The 16,593-nt window shown below is 37.7% G+C and overlaps 1 protein-coding gene across 1 annotated transcript in view; it reads left to right on the forward strand.

The window, feature by feature from the left end:
* Positions 1-9,381: 9,381 nt before the first annotated feature.
* The window catches only part of ptprea (protein tyrosine phosphatase receptor type Ea), a 100,429-nt gene continuing 93,217 nt past the window's right edge, over positions 9,382-16,593 (forward strand). The window contains exon 1 of the mRNA XM_062055359.1: positions 9,382-9,524. The gene's annotated coding sequence lies outside the window, so the exon portion shown is untranslated. The remainder of the gene's footprint in view (positions 9,525-16,593) is intronic.

A 16,593-nucleotide genomic window follows, 5' to 3' on the forward strand; every position in this document is an offset into this window, starting at 1 on the left:
ATGTTGTAAATACACATCTTTATATATCTGGAAAGGGTAACAGATACAAGAATGTGTGTGTGTGTGTGTGTGTGCGTGTTTGTGTGTGTGTGTGTGTTTTTCACCTCGGTGTCACGTTCATCTGCAGCCCGCCTCAGAAAGTCAACAGCTGGTTGACGTTTTTGACTCCAGATGCGAACCTGGAGACCACATGTGTCGCCATGGCAACGAGACGTTTGTTGCAGCCGTAATGTGAATGCCTCATGTTTATTTACTGGTTGCAGATGCAGTGTGTAAATTAGGCCAGATTACAATGCGGGTACGTAAAGGCGTGGAGCATCTGTCATCGTCTGTTGTGATTAGGGATGTAACAATAAACGGTAATAATGGTATCCGCGGGAAAAGTCCCGAAGGTTAGTATCACCGTTTTGAAATAAAACTAGCGAAAAACTGTGATTAATAACTGCACTTTGATAAACTCACGGTCTGACTGGTGCCAGATGGCTAGCTTAAATGCTAACATTTACGTCTTTCCCCATTAAGAAACGACATACCCTAATCTAAACGTATATAAACAGATTCCTGTCTGAGGCCCCTTCTATACTAAGATTATTCAGGCTATATCCCATCTAACCTTATCCTTGTCCACACACACACAATGCCACCGTTTAAGTGTATTCTTACCCTGTGTTTCAATGTAGCCTATTGCCACATTTCTCTTAACTGTAAACCTTGCTTGCCTCACCATCAGCAGCTGTTAGACTTGCCCTATTGTAGAGAATCACACCCGAGCCATCATACATGAATCATATCTTTAATGGACGTGTGGAAGTAAACAATGTGATGAAGAACATTTTACAACAGTCAATCTAGGGATCTAGATATCTGTTCAGGACACTGTGCTTGTAGGCTGAAATTGGCGGTCGTACTTCACGGCTTCACAGTAGTTATGGAATACAAAACTAGACGTTGAGTAATCGCTCCACATACATCGCAAACAATAACTGATCCAATCTGCTTTGCCAGTTCAAGTGCATTTGCGGTTTTCCGTAGTACTCCCACGTCCACGGGAGCCCGCATTCTCGTTGTCTCCCCTTCGACAAATGGACAAGGTTTTTCGCTAAGTAGAATCACAGCTGACCTGGACATTCTAAAGTTCTCTTTCCGTTCCATTGGCACAACACCCTCGTTAATAGAGATGTCCGATAATGGCTTTTTTTGCCAATATCCGATATTCCGATATTGTCCAACTCTTAATTACCGATTCCGATATCAACCAATACCGATATATACAGTCGTGGAAATAACACATTATTAGGGATGTCCGATTATGGCTTTTTGCCGATATCCGATATTCCGATATTGTCCAACTCTTTAATTACCGATACCGATATCAACCGATACCGATATCAACCGATATATGCAGTCGTGGAATTAACACATTATTATGCCTAATTTGGACAACCATGTATGGTGAAGATAAGGTACTTTTTTAAAAAAATTAGTAAAATAAGATAAATAAATTAAAAACATGTTCTTGAATAAAAAAGAAAGTACAACAATATAAAAACAGTTACATAGAAACTAGTAATGAATGAAAATGAGTAAAATTAAGTGTTAAAGGTTAGTACTATTAGTGGAGCAGCAGCACGCACAATCATGTGTGCTTACGGACTGTATCCCTTGCAGACTGTATTGATATATATTGATATATAATGTAGGAAGCAGAATATTAATAACAGAAAGAAATGGGGGGAGGGAGGTTTTTTGGGTTGGTGCACTAATTGTAAGTGTATCTTGTGTTTTTTATGTGGATTTAATAAAAAAAACAAAAAACGATACCGATTATAAAAAAAACGATAATTTCCGATATTACATTTTAACGCATATATCGGCCGATAATACCGGCAGGCTGATATTATCGGACATCTCTACACATTATTATACCTAATTTTGTTGTGATGCCCCGCTGGATGCATTAAACAATGTAACAAGGTTTTCCAAAATAAATCAACTCAAGTTATGGAAAAAAATGCCAACATGGCACTGCCATATTTATTATTGAAGTCACAAAGTGCATTATTTTTTTTAACATGCCTCAAAACAGCAGCTTGGAATTTGGGACATGCTCTCCCTGACAGAGCATGAGGAGGTTGGGGTGGGCGGGGTTGATGTGTGTGTGTGTGGGGGGGGGGGGGTGTATATTGTAGCGTCCCGGAAGAGTTAGTGCTGCAAGGGGTTCTGGGTATTTGTTCTGTTTTGTTTCTGTCGTGTTACGGTGCGGATGTTCTCCTGAAATGTGTTTGTCATTCTTGTTCGGTGTGGGTTCACAGTGTGGCGCATATTTGTAACAGTGTTAAAGTTGTTTATACGGCCACCCTCAGTGTGACATGTATGGCTGTTGACCAAGTATGCCTTGCATTCACTTGTGTGTGTGAAAAGCCGTAGATATTATGTGACTGGGCCGGCACGCAAAGGAAGTGCCTTTAAGGTTTATTGGCGCTCTGTACTTCTCCCTACGTCCGTGTACACAGCGGCCTTTTAAAAAGTCATACATTTTACTTTTTGAAACCGATAATTTCCGATATTACATTTTAAAGCATTTATCGGCCGATAATATCGGCAGTCCGATATTATCGGACATTTCTACTTGTTAACAAACATATCCCACCAGGCTGCCGTTCTTCCAGGCCTTACCTTATCGTAAAACCGTCGCTCAACATTGTTATGTTGCTGTCTTAAGATGTGTTGTATCCCAAATAGCTGCAATCGTGCATTTCCTTCTTTTAAGGTATACATGTGTGATTTCCACAAGCGCCTGTTATGAAGCTGGCTGTGGCGCGTTCTTTCTGACGTCATTTCCTGTGTGGGGGGGCGGTCTTTCTGGCATCACTTCCTCTCCGAACTCAGTGTGTAAACGATCGATGAGTCCGTACAAAGCTAAGAGCCGGAGATTCAAGAAATACACGCCGCACTTATCTGTGTAAAAAATTATCCAAGGAGGAAAACCTTGAACGATGGTTTAGTGCGGCTGTAACGGGGCTTAGGCTAGATAATTATTCGTTTAAGGAGTTATCCGGCTTAATGTAGACAGGGCCTGAGTAACTCAGATATTCAAATGTGCACATTGAACCTACAAGGTGTGCTCTCTTAGAACGGAGTGATTGTTCTATACTCTGATGAATACGAGACACAGGTGTTTCTATGGGGCGTTCAAGGACTGCTGAACAGAGTAGGATGCCCAGAAATAATAAATAATAATAATAATAATAGGTTTTATTTGTTAGGCACTTTTCATTTAAATAAACATTTAAATGCTACAGTACAAACCAATATTGAAAATAATAAAAGCTTAGCCCTTGTGGGTTTTCTAACAGTGTGTTTATTTATTTTTGTTATTTAAAACAAGAATAACTAGGTCAAAAGATTTCAGTGTATGGAAGTACTTTTTAGCACATTCAACAATGACAAACGTGATCATTTTGGTCACCATAGCCGTGATATGTTCATATTGTTACATACCTAGTTGTGATGAAGTAGTTTGAAGTAACATGTAATGTAGGTTATTTTAGAAACCAAAACAACTCCTGCTTAGCTTTTGGCCGGGCTTGGAATGACTGTTGTGTAAGGTTGCCAAGGGAGTACAAAAAAAGTCTTAGTCAGACACTTCATCGCCTTTTGTTCTTGTTTAAATGACATTATTTTCTATCTTTGTAACTAGCTGCTAATTAATACAAACGTGTTCCGCTGGTTGCAATGACAAGACATAATTACATAAGCGCTATGTACTTATTGCACGAAGTACTCTTGCAATCCAGTACAACTGCATTGAAGAAACATTAGCTCAGGGGTCCCCAAACTACGGATCCAGCACGCCAGCGTCCAAAATCCAGCCGGCGGGAAGTCCCAAGTTAAAAAAATATAAATAAATCAAAAATTATTATTATTATTTTTTTTAATTATGACTTTTTTTTTTATCCGTCCTTTCTAATCCATTTTCTACCGCTTGTTACTCTCGGTGTCTCCTAGCCGCTCAGGCAAATCATATTGTCTAAAAATGCATTTTCCCATCAATAGCATGACATCATCACGCTCGTAATATATATATATATATATATATATATATATATATATATATATATATATATATATATATATATATATATATATATATATATATATATTAGGGCTGCAACAACTAATCAATTAAATCGATTAAAATCTATTATAAAAATAGTTGCCGATTAATTTAGTCATCGATTCATTGGATCTATGCTATGTGCATGCGCAGAGGCTTTTAAAAAAAAAAAAAAAAAATTTTTAATTTTTTTTAAATAAACCTTTATTTATAAACTGCAACATGTACAAACAGCTGAGAAACAATAATCAAAATAAGTATGGTGCCAGTATGCTGTTTTTTTTCAATAAAATACTGGAAAGGATAGAAATGTAGTCTGTCTCTTTTATCCGATTATTAATCGGTTAATCGAAGTAATAATCGACAGATTAATCGATTATCAAATTAATCGTTAGTTGCGGCCCTAATATATATATATATATATATATATATAATTATCTGGTCCGCGTGGAGTCCCTAGTTAAAAAAAAAAAAGAGACTTTTTTTTTTTAAATATTTTTTTTAATCCGTCTTTTTTAATACATTTTCTACCGCTTGTTACTCTCGGTGTCTCCTAGCCGCTCAGGCAAATCATATTGTCTAAAAATGCATTTTCCCATCGATAGCATGACATCATCACGCTCGGAACATACACTATATTGCCAAAAGTATTTGTCCACCTGCCTTGACTCACATATGAACTTGAAGTGCCATCCAATGGAATTGTCCAAAATGTTTTGGTATCTTGGAGCATTCAAAGTTCCTTTCACTAGAACTAAGGGGCCAAGCCCAACTCCTGAAAAACAACCCAACACCATAATTCCTCCTCCACCAAATTTCACACTCGGCACAATGCAGTTCGAAATGTAGCGTTCTCCTGGCAACCCTCCAAGCCCAGACTGGTCCATCAGATTGCCAGATGGAAAAGTGTGACTCAGCAGTCCAGAGAAGGCGTCTCCGCTGCTCTAGAGTCCAGTGGTGACGTGCTTTACACCACTGCATTGGACTTGGTGATGTATGGCTTAGATGCAGCTGCTCGGCCAAGGAAACCCATTCCATGAAGCTCTCTGCATACTGTCCATGGGCTAATTGGAAGGTCACATGAAGTTTGGAGCTCTGTAGCAACTGACTGTGCAGAAAGTCGGCAACCTCTTTGCACTATACGCAAACTCTGTCAGTTTACGTGGCCTACCACTTGGTGGCTGAGTTGCTGTTGTTCCCAAACTCTTCATTTTTCTTAATAAATAATCAAGTTGACATATATATATATATATATATATATATATATATATATATATATATATATATATATATATATATATATATATATATATATATATATATATATATATATATATATATATATATATATGTATGTATATATGTATGTATGTATGTATGTATGTATGTATGTATGTATGTATGTATGTATGTATGTATGTATATATATATATATATGTGTATATATATTAGGGATGTCCGATAATGGCTTTTTGCCGATATCCGATATTCCGATATTGTCCAACTCTTTAATTACCGATACCGATATCAACCGATACCGATATCAAGCGATATATGCAGTCGTGTAATTAACACATTATTATGCCTAATTTGGACAACCAGGTATGGTGAAGATAAGGTACTTTTTTTAAAAATTAGTAAAATAAGATAAATAAATTAAAAACATTTTCTTGAATAAAAAAGAAAGTACAACAATATAAAAACAGTTACATAGAAACTAGTAATGAATGAAAATTAGTAAAATGAACTGTTAAAGGTTAGTACTATTAGTGGAGCAGCAGCACGCACAATCATGTGTGCTTACGGACTGTATCCCTTGCAGACTGTATTGATATATATTGATATATAATGTAGGAAGCAGAATATTAATAACAGAAAGAAACAACCCTTTTGTGTGAATGAGTGTAAATGGGGGAGGGAGGTTTTTTGGGTTGGTGCACTAATTGTAAGTGTATCTTGTGTTTTTTATGTGGATTTAATAAATTAAAAAAACAAAAACAAACCTGATACCGATAATAAAAAAAACAATACCGATAATTTCCGATATTATATTTTAACGCATATATCGGCCGATAATATTGGCAGGCCGATATTATCGGACATCTCTAATATATATATATATATATATATATATATATATATATATATGTATGTATATTACAGCCCGGCCCTCGGCCATATTTTTAACCCAATGTGGCCCCCAAGTCAAAAAGTTTTGGGACCCCTTCATTAGATGGTCTCCCACCAGACATCTTCTGGATTCTTTTTCTAATAAACAAGAAAGGAGGAATTTTATTCAGCACCAAAATGAAGCACTGATATCAAGTTCTTTTTTCGGTCTGGTTACTACCCGTGCCATTTTGGAAGCGGGTTTTTGGTACCCATCCTGAAGGACACGCAGACATGCTAACCGCTAAACTAGCTGCAATGTGTAAATAGATGTGTTCGAGTAGCCAGAGACGATTCAATACGTAAGGCAGCAAAAAGGGGAGCCTTATATTCGTATTAACAATGTCAAAAATATAATAATGATGACAATATTAATAAAAAGATGCATACGTAATCAGATTGTGCCTGTTATTCCTAATGGAATGGTAAGAAGCCCAGAGACTCCCACACCTATTTGCAGGTACTTTTGACTATTAACATTTTTCTATTCCATTCTTTTTGCAACGTTTCATAATGAGGCCGGCGTGGAAATCCTTATCGCGCGGCGGCTTCTTCATCGCGCCTTTACAGAGACGAGGGTGGGAGATCACCCTCTCCCCTCCCTCCCATCTCTCTGATACCTTTCCCGTGCAAGAGCATCACCATGGCAACCACTCTGCCGGCTTTTTTTCCTCTCTTCTTCTTCTTCTTCTTCTTCTTTCTCGTGTTTGCAAAGGAGCCCGGCTGCGAGAAAGAGAGCTTTCCTGCGTGCGTTTGAACGACTTCAAAAAGTTGACGCTCACGTGGCGTTCCGTGGATTTGGTGGTTCTTTCCGGGTGCATAAATTGTGCCTCCCATCCCTCCAAAGCGGGGATTATACATCAGATGGCACCGGCGTGGCCCCGCTTCCTGGGATGTAAAAAGGACTTCCGGGATCAATTTAAAATGTGATGATGATAATGACACAGAGGGAGGCTTTATGTGAAAACTGGGCTGCAAATCTGGGATTTGACATATATTTGTTTACTATAGTAAGAGAGCGATTGAGGCTTTACATAGGGAAAAAAACCCATAAACTTGCTGAACTGATTCAAATGTCCTCGTTTACGTTGTGCGATCGTCATCGCTGTCCTTTTAAGGAAGGCCAAACGACATAATTATGCAGTGACAGTAACCCACAGCCTCCTCCTCCTCTTCTCCAGTACACATTCTCTAATTGTCACCATGCATTTTTGTCTTGGTGGATTCCTAAGCACGCTTTAAAAAACAATTATATTCGACCGCTTTCTTTTATTTCCTCTCCTGCTGTTTTCTTTCTTTTTGTAGTCATTATATTGGATATCAATGTCTTTTACCTACATCTAGAACAGGGGTGTCAAACTGGTTTTCATTGAGGGCCACGTCGCAGTTATGGTTGCCCTCAGAGCGCTTTTAACAATGAGTAATATATGAATATATATATAATACATTAACAATATATTGTTTTACGTAAGCTGCAAAAAAAAATAATTTAATTTTACTTCAAAAACTGTCAGCTCAGTCACCAGAATTTTACTGTAAAAGCAGTGTTTATTTTACATCATATAATAAAATAGAATGGAATGGAGAAACAATACCACTGTTTTTAGTGGTAAAATTCAAGCAGCAGAGGTGCGAGTTAATTTTTTTTTTTTTACCGGAAAATCTTGTTGTTTTAATGTTTCTTTTGTTTATTTTTTAATGTTTTAGTGTCTTACTGTATATGGAAAAAAACAGTACTAAAGTTGATTTTACGGTAAAAAAAAAAAAAATCACTGTAAAATCTATTGTCAATTTTACAGTCTACAATTTGATTTTAGAGATGTCCGATAATATCGGTATGCCGATATTATCGGCCGATAAATGCGTTAAAATGTAATAGCGGAAATTATCGGTATCGGTTTTTTTATTATCAGTATCGTTTTTGTTGTTGTATTTATTTATTTATTTTTATTAAATCCACATGAAAAACACAAGATACACTTACAATTAGTACACCAACCCAAAAAACCTCCCTCCCCCATTTACACTCATTCACACAAAAGGGTTGTTTCTTTCTGTTATTAATATTCTGCTTCCTACATTATATATCAATATATATCAATACAGTCTGCAAGGGATACAGTCCGTAAGCACACATGATTGTGCGTGCTGCTGCTCCACTAATAGTACTAACCTTTAACAGTTAATTTGACTCATTTTCATTCATTACTAGTTTCTATGTAACTGTTTTTATATTGTTTTACTTTCTTTTTTATTCAAGAAAATGTTTTTAATTTATTTATCTTATTTTATTTGATTCATTTTTTTAAAAAGTACCTTATCTTCACCATACCTGGTTGTCCAAATTAGGCATAATAATGTGTTAATTCCACGACTGCATATATCGGTTGATATCGGTATCGGTAATTAAAGAGTTGGACAATATCGGCATATCGGATATCGGCAAAAAGCCATTATCGGACATCCCTAGTAAAATTCAAGCAACAGAGGTGCGAGTTATTTTTAATTTTTTTACCGGAAAATCTTGTTTTAATGTTTTTTTTGTTTATTTTTGAATGTTTTAGTGTCTTACTGTATATGGAAAAAAAAGTTGATTTTACGGTAAAAAAAAAAAAAAAATCACTGTAAAATCTATTGTCAATTTTACAGTCTACAATTTGATTGATCATTTGTTTTGAAATCATAAGTCAAGCAGATGTTTAAGTACAGTATTTATCTTTATTTTAATACAAATATTTTTGGAATACATGATAAAATATTTACATTTTGAAATATTGAAAAGATATGCAATTGCATGCAGTAAATGATTTTTAATGTCAAAAGGGAAAGAACAAATATATTTAGTAAGAAAAGATTAAGCATTTTATTAACGCATGTTATCTCCAGGCTTTCGCGGGCCACATCAAATAATGTGGCGGGCCAGATTTGGCCCCCGGGCCTTGAGTTTGACACCCGTGATTTAGAAAAACCTTACATTTTCATACTGAAAATGCCTGAATGTGACTTTGTGATCCACCTTAAATACAAACGCAAATACATTCTCCATTTGAATGACGTTGTCTGACAAAGTGTTCTCTGTGTGTCGAATTGAAAGGTGGTGCACGTCCCTGTAGGACTTGCAGAGCTGCCTCGCCGCTTGAAAGTCCACCTGACCATTGCAGCCCGCCAGCGTCATGTGACCCATGTCACCATGGATGTCATGATCGGCACACTTTGATGGGCATCGAGGCTCGCTCAGGTAAGGTCTGGGGAAAACGATAGCAAAAAAGAAAAGAGTATACTGTAGGGTTGTACGGTATACCAGTACTAGTATAGTACCACAATACTACTAAATCATATTCGGTACTATACCGTGTCTAAAAAGTACCACCCCCACTGTCAGGTTCAAACACTCATGACATCTATTAAACAAGACAAGAATCAAGGAATTAAACAGAGACTGAATTAAATTTGGCTCAATTGAGGAGAGACGTCTGGGCTGTACTCTTGTACAGTCTCCCAGCCCGCTCTGGCAAAAGATTGTACGCCTCCTCTTTTATTTGGACTTTCCCTGATTACATGGCGACGGCTGTTTCTAAGGGACGGGGGTCGTAAACAGCCATCGCCTTTGAATAAAACAGTTCAAAGAAGCGGTGCCTGGACGGGAGTCTGCTCCTGCTTCCTCTTCGCTTTGTAGATCTCGGGTCAAGACAATATCTTTCAGTTGATTACAATACATGAAAGAAGCAGAACACCTTCATGTTGCTTCCTATCCTACACAGTGGAGTTTTACAATCTTGGTAGGATTAAAGACAGCTTTTGTCTTCTCGCCGGGAACTCATTGAAACACAAAGTTTTGTGATAACTTAGATACAATTATTCTGACACTCTTTTTTCTTTTCTTTTTTTAACTGGCATGACGTCGGGACATTGCTGGTTTTACGAGCAGAGGGGCATGTTCGGCAGCGCACAAGCACAGAGTACTTACAAGCAGACACAGTGTGTAGACAGGAAAGGGAAAACGGACGCATTTTGGCTTAAAAACTAACGATAAAGGTGAAGTTATAACATTGAAACACCCTCAAGAAGAGGTGCTTTAAGACATGGCTAGCTAGCTAGCGGCTAACGTCTAGCCGCAGTCTGCAGTGTTTTAGCTACCTCTAAATCACTAATCCTTGTCTCCATGGCGACAAATAAAGTATGTTTCTTACAAGTATCATACTAGCTAAACATGCTTCACTACACACCGTAGCTCACTGGCGTCACAATGTAAGCAAACGCCTGACATCCACTATAATGATACCAAGTACAGGAGCGTATCTAGTCGATATTACTATGATATTGATACATTGATATTTTTTAGCATCACAAAATATTTGTCCTTTTTTTTTTGAAAATGTATATTATGTTTATAAACTGAGGAAATATGTCCCTGGACACATGAGAACTTAAATTATGACCATTGTATGATCCTGTAACTACTTGGCATCGGATCGATACCCAAATTTGTGGTATCATCCAAAACTAATGTAAAGTATCAAAGAAGAGAAGAATAAGTGATTATTACATTTGAACAGAAGTGTAGATAGAACATGTTAAGAGAAAGTAAGCAGATAGTAACAGTAAATGAACGAGTAGATTAATAATTCATTTTCTACCGCTTGTCCTTAATAATGTTGACAAAATAATAGAATGGAAAATGACACAATATGTTACTGCATATGTCAGCAGACTAAATTAGGAGCCTTTGTTTGCTTACTTACTACTAAAAGACAAGTTGTCTTGTATGTTCACTATTTTAAAGGCCTACTGAAATGAATTTTTTTTATTTAAACGGGGATAGCAGATCTATTCTATGTGTCATACTTGATCATTTCGCGATATTGCCATATTTTTGCTGAAAGGATTTAGTAGAGAACAACGTCGATAAAGTTCGCAACTTTTGGTCTCTGATAAAAAAAAAACCTTGCCCCTACCGGAAGTAGCGTGACGTTGTCAGTTGTTCACTCCCTCATATTTTCCTATTGTTTTCAACGCAGCTAGAGCTATTCGGACCGTTACCCCATTAATTTGAGCGAGGATGAAAGATTTGTGGATGAGGAACGTTAGAGTGACGGACTAGAATGCAGTGTCGAGAGTCGAGAACCCGAAATGGACATTAACAGTGACTTGTATCTCCACGACAATACATCGACGAAGCTCATTAGCATTAGCTACGAGCTAACGTGATAGCTACGAGCTAACGTGATAGCATCGTTCTCAAATGCAGATAGAAACAAAATAAATAAATCCCTGACTGGAAGGATAGACAGAAGATCAACAATACTATTAAACCATGGACATGTAACTACACTGTTAATAGATCTCAGCCTGGCAAAGCTTGACAATGCTGTTGCTAACGACGCTAAGGCTAACTTAGCAACTTAGCAACCGGACCTCACAGAGCTATGATAAAAACATTAGCGCTCCACCTACGCCAGCCAGCCCTCATCTGCCCAGCTCATCAACACCCGTGCTCACCTGCGTTCCAGCGATTGACGGCGCGACGAAGGACTTCACCCGATCATCCGTGCGGTGGCCGGTTAGCATCGGCTAGCGCGTCTGCTATTCAAGTGAGTAATCCTTGTGTTGCTGCAGCCAGCCGCTAATACACCGATCCCACCTACAACGTTCTTCTTTGCAGCCTCCATTGTTCATTAAACAAATTGCAAAAGATTCACCAACACAGATGTCCAGAATACTGTGGAATTATGAAATGAAAACAGAGCTTTTTTGTATTGTATTCAATGGGGTACCAATACTTCCGGTTCAATGATTGACGTCACGCGCATACTCATCCTCCGAAGGCTTTTTCAATCGGAAGAGCTATGCTAAAAACATTAGCTCTCCACCTACGCCAGCCAGCCCTCATCTGCTCATCAACACCCGTGCTCACCTGCGTTCCAGCGATCGGCAGAAGGACGAAAGACTTCACCCGATGCGTTTGGCGGCCCGGAGACGTAGGAAGTCAAGGTGAGGTCGGCGGCTAGCGCGTCTGCTCTCCAACAAAGTCCTCCTGGTTGTGTTGCTGTAGTCCGCTGCTAATACACCGATCCCACCTACAACTGTCTTCTTTGCAGCCTTCATTGTTCATTAAACAAATTGCAAAAGATGTCCAGAATACTGTGGAATTATGAAATGAAAACAGAGCTTTTTGTATAGGATTCTACGGGGTACCATAACTTCCGTTAAACTGACTTCGTTTCAGCCGGATATTTCCCGGGAAATTTAAAATGTCACTTTATAAGTTAACCCGGCCATATTGGCATGTGTTGCAATGTTAAGATTTCATCATTGATATATAAACTATCAGACTGCGTGGTCGCTAGTAGTGGCTTTCAGTAGGTCTTTAAATAAGGACAAAATGGCAATAAAAACTTATGTTTAATGCACTGTAAGATTTTTTGCTAAAATAAAGCCAATTAATGCTATGTTTGTGCGGCCTCGGCCTCGCTCCCACCCGCAGAAACAAAGATAGTAGGATGACTGACAAGAGGGTTCACTCTGTTTATATCATTCAGGAGGTTATGTATTCGCTGGGATGTGTTTGTCCGTGTGTCTTTTAGTTAGGCAGCAACATAGCTATGAACTTTATGAGTTATGATGAAACTTCAGGGCTTGAGTTCTTTTCTTTATGCATAAGAATTCAAAAGTTGTCTTGTGGCACACATTGTGGTTGTCTGCAACCACACAGGAAACATTCATTTTTCTTGCTTTTGGTAGAAACCCTGCCAAATAGAATTTCCTCGGAACACTACATTACTTTCTGTGTGACGTGCTACTGGCTGTGAGCTCCAGGTTGTTTTGCAAGGTATTTTTGGTTGTTGTATCTCATGCCACTTCCTCTGTGCGGATTTTCTTCCTTTTTTTCCCCGCGTTTAAAAAGAAGTGAGATTGTCGCAGGCAGTAGTAGCACAAATTGGAACTAATAACAAAAAGAAGTGTTTGGTAATAATGTACATCAGGGGTCACCAACGCGGTGCCTGCGGGCACCAGGTAGCCCGTAAGGACCAGATGAGTAGCCCGCTGTCCTGTTCTAAAAATAGCTCAAATAGCAGCACTTACCAGTGAGCTGCCTCTATTTTTTAATTTTTTTTTATTTACTAGCAAGCTGGTCTCGCTTTGCCCGACATTTTTAATTCTAAGAGAGACAAAACTCAAATAGAATTTGAAAATTCAAGAAAATATTTGAAAGACTTGGTCTTCACTTGTTTAAATAAATAAATTAATTTTTTTACTTTGCTTCTTATAACTTTCAGAAAGACAATTTTAGAGAAAAAATACAACCTTAAAAATGATTTTAGGATTTTTAAACACATATACCTTTTTACCTTTTAAATTCCTTCCTTTTCTTTCCTGACAATTTAAATCAATGTTCAAGTACATTTTTTTATTTTTATTGTAGAGAATAATAAATAAATTTTAATTTAATTCTTCATTTTAGCTTCTGTTTTTTCAACGAAGAATATTTGTGAAATATTTCTTCAAATTTATTATGATTAAAATTCAAAAAAATTATTCTGGAAAATCTAGAAAATCTGTAGAATCAAATTTAAATCTTATTTCAAAGTCTTTTGAATTTCTTTTAAAAATTTTGTTCTGGAAAATCTAGAAGAAATAATGATTTGTCTTTGTTAGAAATATAGCTTGGTCCAATTTGTTATATATTCTAACAAAGTGTAGATTGGATTTTAACCTATTTAAAACATGTCATCAAAATTCTAAAATTAATCTTAATCAGGAAAAATTACTAATGATGTTCCATAAATTATTTTTTTTATTTTTTCAAAAAGATTCGAATTTGCTAGTTTTTCTCTTCTTTTTTTCGGTTGAATTTTGAATTTTAAAGAGTCGAAATTGAAGATAAACTATGTTTCAAAATTTAATTGTCATTTTTTTCGTGTTTTCTCCTCTTTTAAACCGTTCAATTAAGTGTAAATATCATTAATTATTAATAATAACATAGAGTTAAAGGTAAATTGAGCAAATTGGCTATTTCTGGCAATTTATTGAAGTGTGTATCAAACTGGTAGCCCTTCGCATTAATCACTACCCAAGAAGTAGCTCTTGCTTTCAAAAAGGTTGGTGACTCCTGATGTACATACTCCGTGATTACAAGTCAAAAGCATTTTTCTTATTCCGGTGTTTTGTAGAGGAATTAGATTGGAAGAAAGGGATGAAGTCTTTTCTATTTTAATCTGGAACAACCTTTCCTGTGTGTGAATTGGACCTCGTGTGACTTTTTATAGCCCTTCTGTGTCAATTTATGACTTATGAAGACGTGCAAACGTCATAAAATATGGACAGAGGGAAGGTGCATTAGTTAGACGGTGACACAACCAAGACGGAGATAAATGAGTGGGACACTGTCTACTGTATGTGTTTATAGTGTGTGTGTGTGTGTGTGTGTGTGTGTGTGTGTGTGTGTGTGTGTGTGTGTGTGTGTGTGTGTGTGTGTGTGTGTGTGTGTGTGTGTGTGTGTGTGTGTGTGTGTGTGTGTGTGTGTGTGTGTGTGTGTGTGTGTGTGTGTGTGTGTGTGTGTGTGTGTGTGTGTGTGTGTTCTTGTATTTCTACCCTTCTTGAGACATCAACAAGGAAAAGTAGCTTCCATATGAGGACTGGTGAACAAGTTAGGACATAAATCATAGTCCCAATATGGAAAACCATTGCATCTAATAGAGAATGTCTCATTTGCACCCCTGGTGGTGAAATCTATCAAAATGAGGGTGGTTCCAAAAAGGAGTGCTCTCCCTCTGACCAACATATGAAATAACAAGTGTGTGTAAGAAATTGAAATGCGCCCCCTTTGGCCAAAAGATATTAAAATAAAAATAAAATATGTATGTATATATATATATATATATATATATATATATATATATATATATATATATATATAGAGCAGTGGTTCTTAATCTTGTTGGAGGTACCGAACCCCACCAGTTTCATTTGCGCATTCACCGAACCCTTCTTTAGTGAAAAATAAAATGTATTTTTTCAAATTCAAGACAAAGTTATATGTTTTTGGTAACACTTTAGTATGGGGAACATATTCTAAGTAACAAAGACATTAAAGGCCTACTGAAAGCCACTACTAGCGACCACGCAGTCTGATAGTTTATATATCAATGATGAAATCTTAACATTGCAACACATGCCAATACGGCCGGGTTAACTTATAAAGTGACATTTAAAATTTCCCGGGAAATATCCGGCTGAAACGTCGCGGTATGATGACGTATGCGTGTGACGAAGTCAGTTTAACGGAAGTTATGGTACCCCGTAGAATCCTATACAAAAAGCTCTGTTTTCATTTCATAATTCCACAGTATTCTGGACATCTTTTGCAATTTGTTTAATGAACAATGAAGGCTGCAAAGAAGACAGTTGTAGGTGGGATCGGTGTATTAGCAGTGGACTACAGCAACACAACCAGGAGGATTTTGTTGGAGCGCTAGCCGCGCTAGCCACCAACCTCACCTTGACTTCCTACGTCTCCGGGCCGCCAAACGCATCGGGTGAAGTCCTTCGTCCTTCTGCCGATCGCTGGAACGCAGGTGAGCACGGGTGTTGATGAGCAGATGAGGGCTGGCTGGCGTAGGTGGAGAGCTAATGTTTTTAGCATAGCTCTGTGCGGTCCGGTTGCTAAGTTGCTAAGTTAGCTTCAATGGCGTCGTTAGCACAGCATTGTTAACCTTCGCCAGCCTGGAAAGCATTAACCGTGTATTTACATGTCCACGGTTTAATAGTATTGTTGATTTTCTATCTATCCTTCCAGTCAGGGGTTTATTTTTTTGTTTCTATATGCAGTTAAAGCACGATGCTATCACGTTAGCTCGTAGCTAAAGCATTTCGCCGATGTATTGTCGTGGAGATAAAAGGCACTGAATGTCCATTTCGCGTTCTCGACTCTCATTTTCAAGAGGATATAGTATCCCAGGTGGTTTAAAATACAAATCCGTGATCCACAATAGAAAAAGGAGAGTGTGGAATCCAATGAGCCAGCTTGTACCTAAGTTACGGTCAGAGCGAAAAAAGATACGTCCATCACTGCCTCTCAAGTCCTTCACTGTAACGTTCCTCATCCACGAATCTTTCATCCTCGCTCAAATTAATGGGGTAATCGTCACTTTCTCGGTCCGAATCTCTCTCGCTCCCTTGTAAACAACGGGGAATTGTGAGGAATACTAGCTCCTGTGACGTCACGCTACTTCCGCTACAGGCAAGGCTTTTTTTTATCAGCGAGCAAAAGTTGCAAACTTTATCGTCGATTTTCTCTACTAAATCCT

The sequence above is a fragment of the Entelurus aequoreus genome, linkage group LG08, assembly GCF_033978785.1.
Source record: "Entelurus aequoreus isolate RoL-2023_Sb linkage group LG08, RoL_Eaeq_v1.1, whole genome shotgun sequence".
In the NCBI taxonomy this organism is placed as follows: Eukaryota; Metazoa; Chordata; class Actinopteri; order Syngnathiformes; family Syngnathidae; genus Entelurus; species Entelurus aequoreus.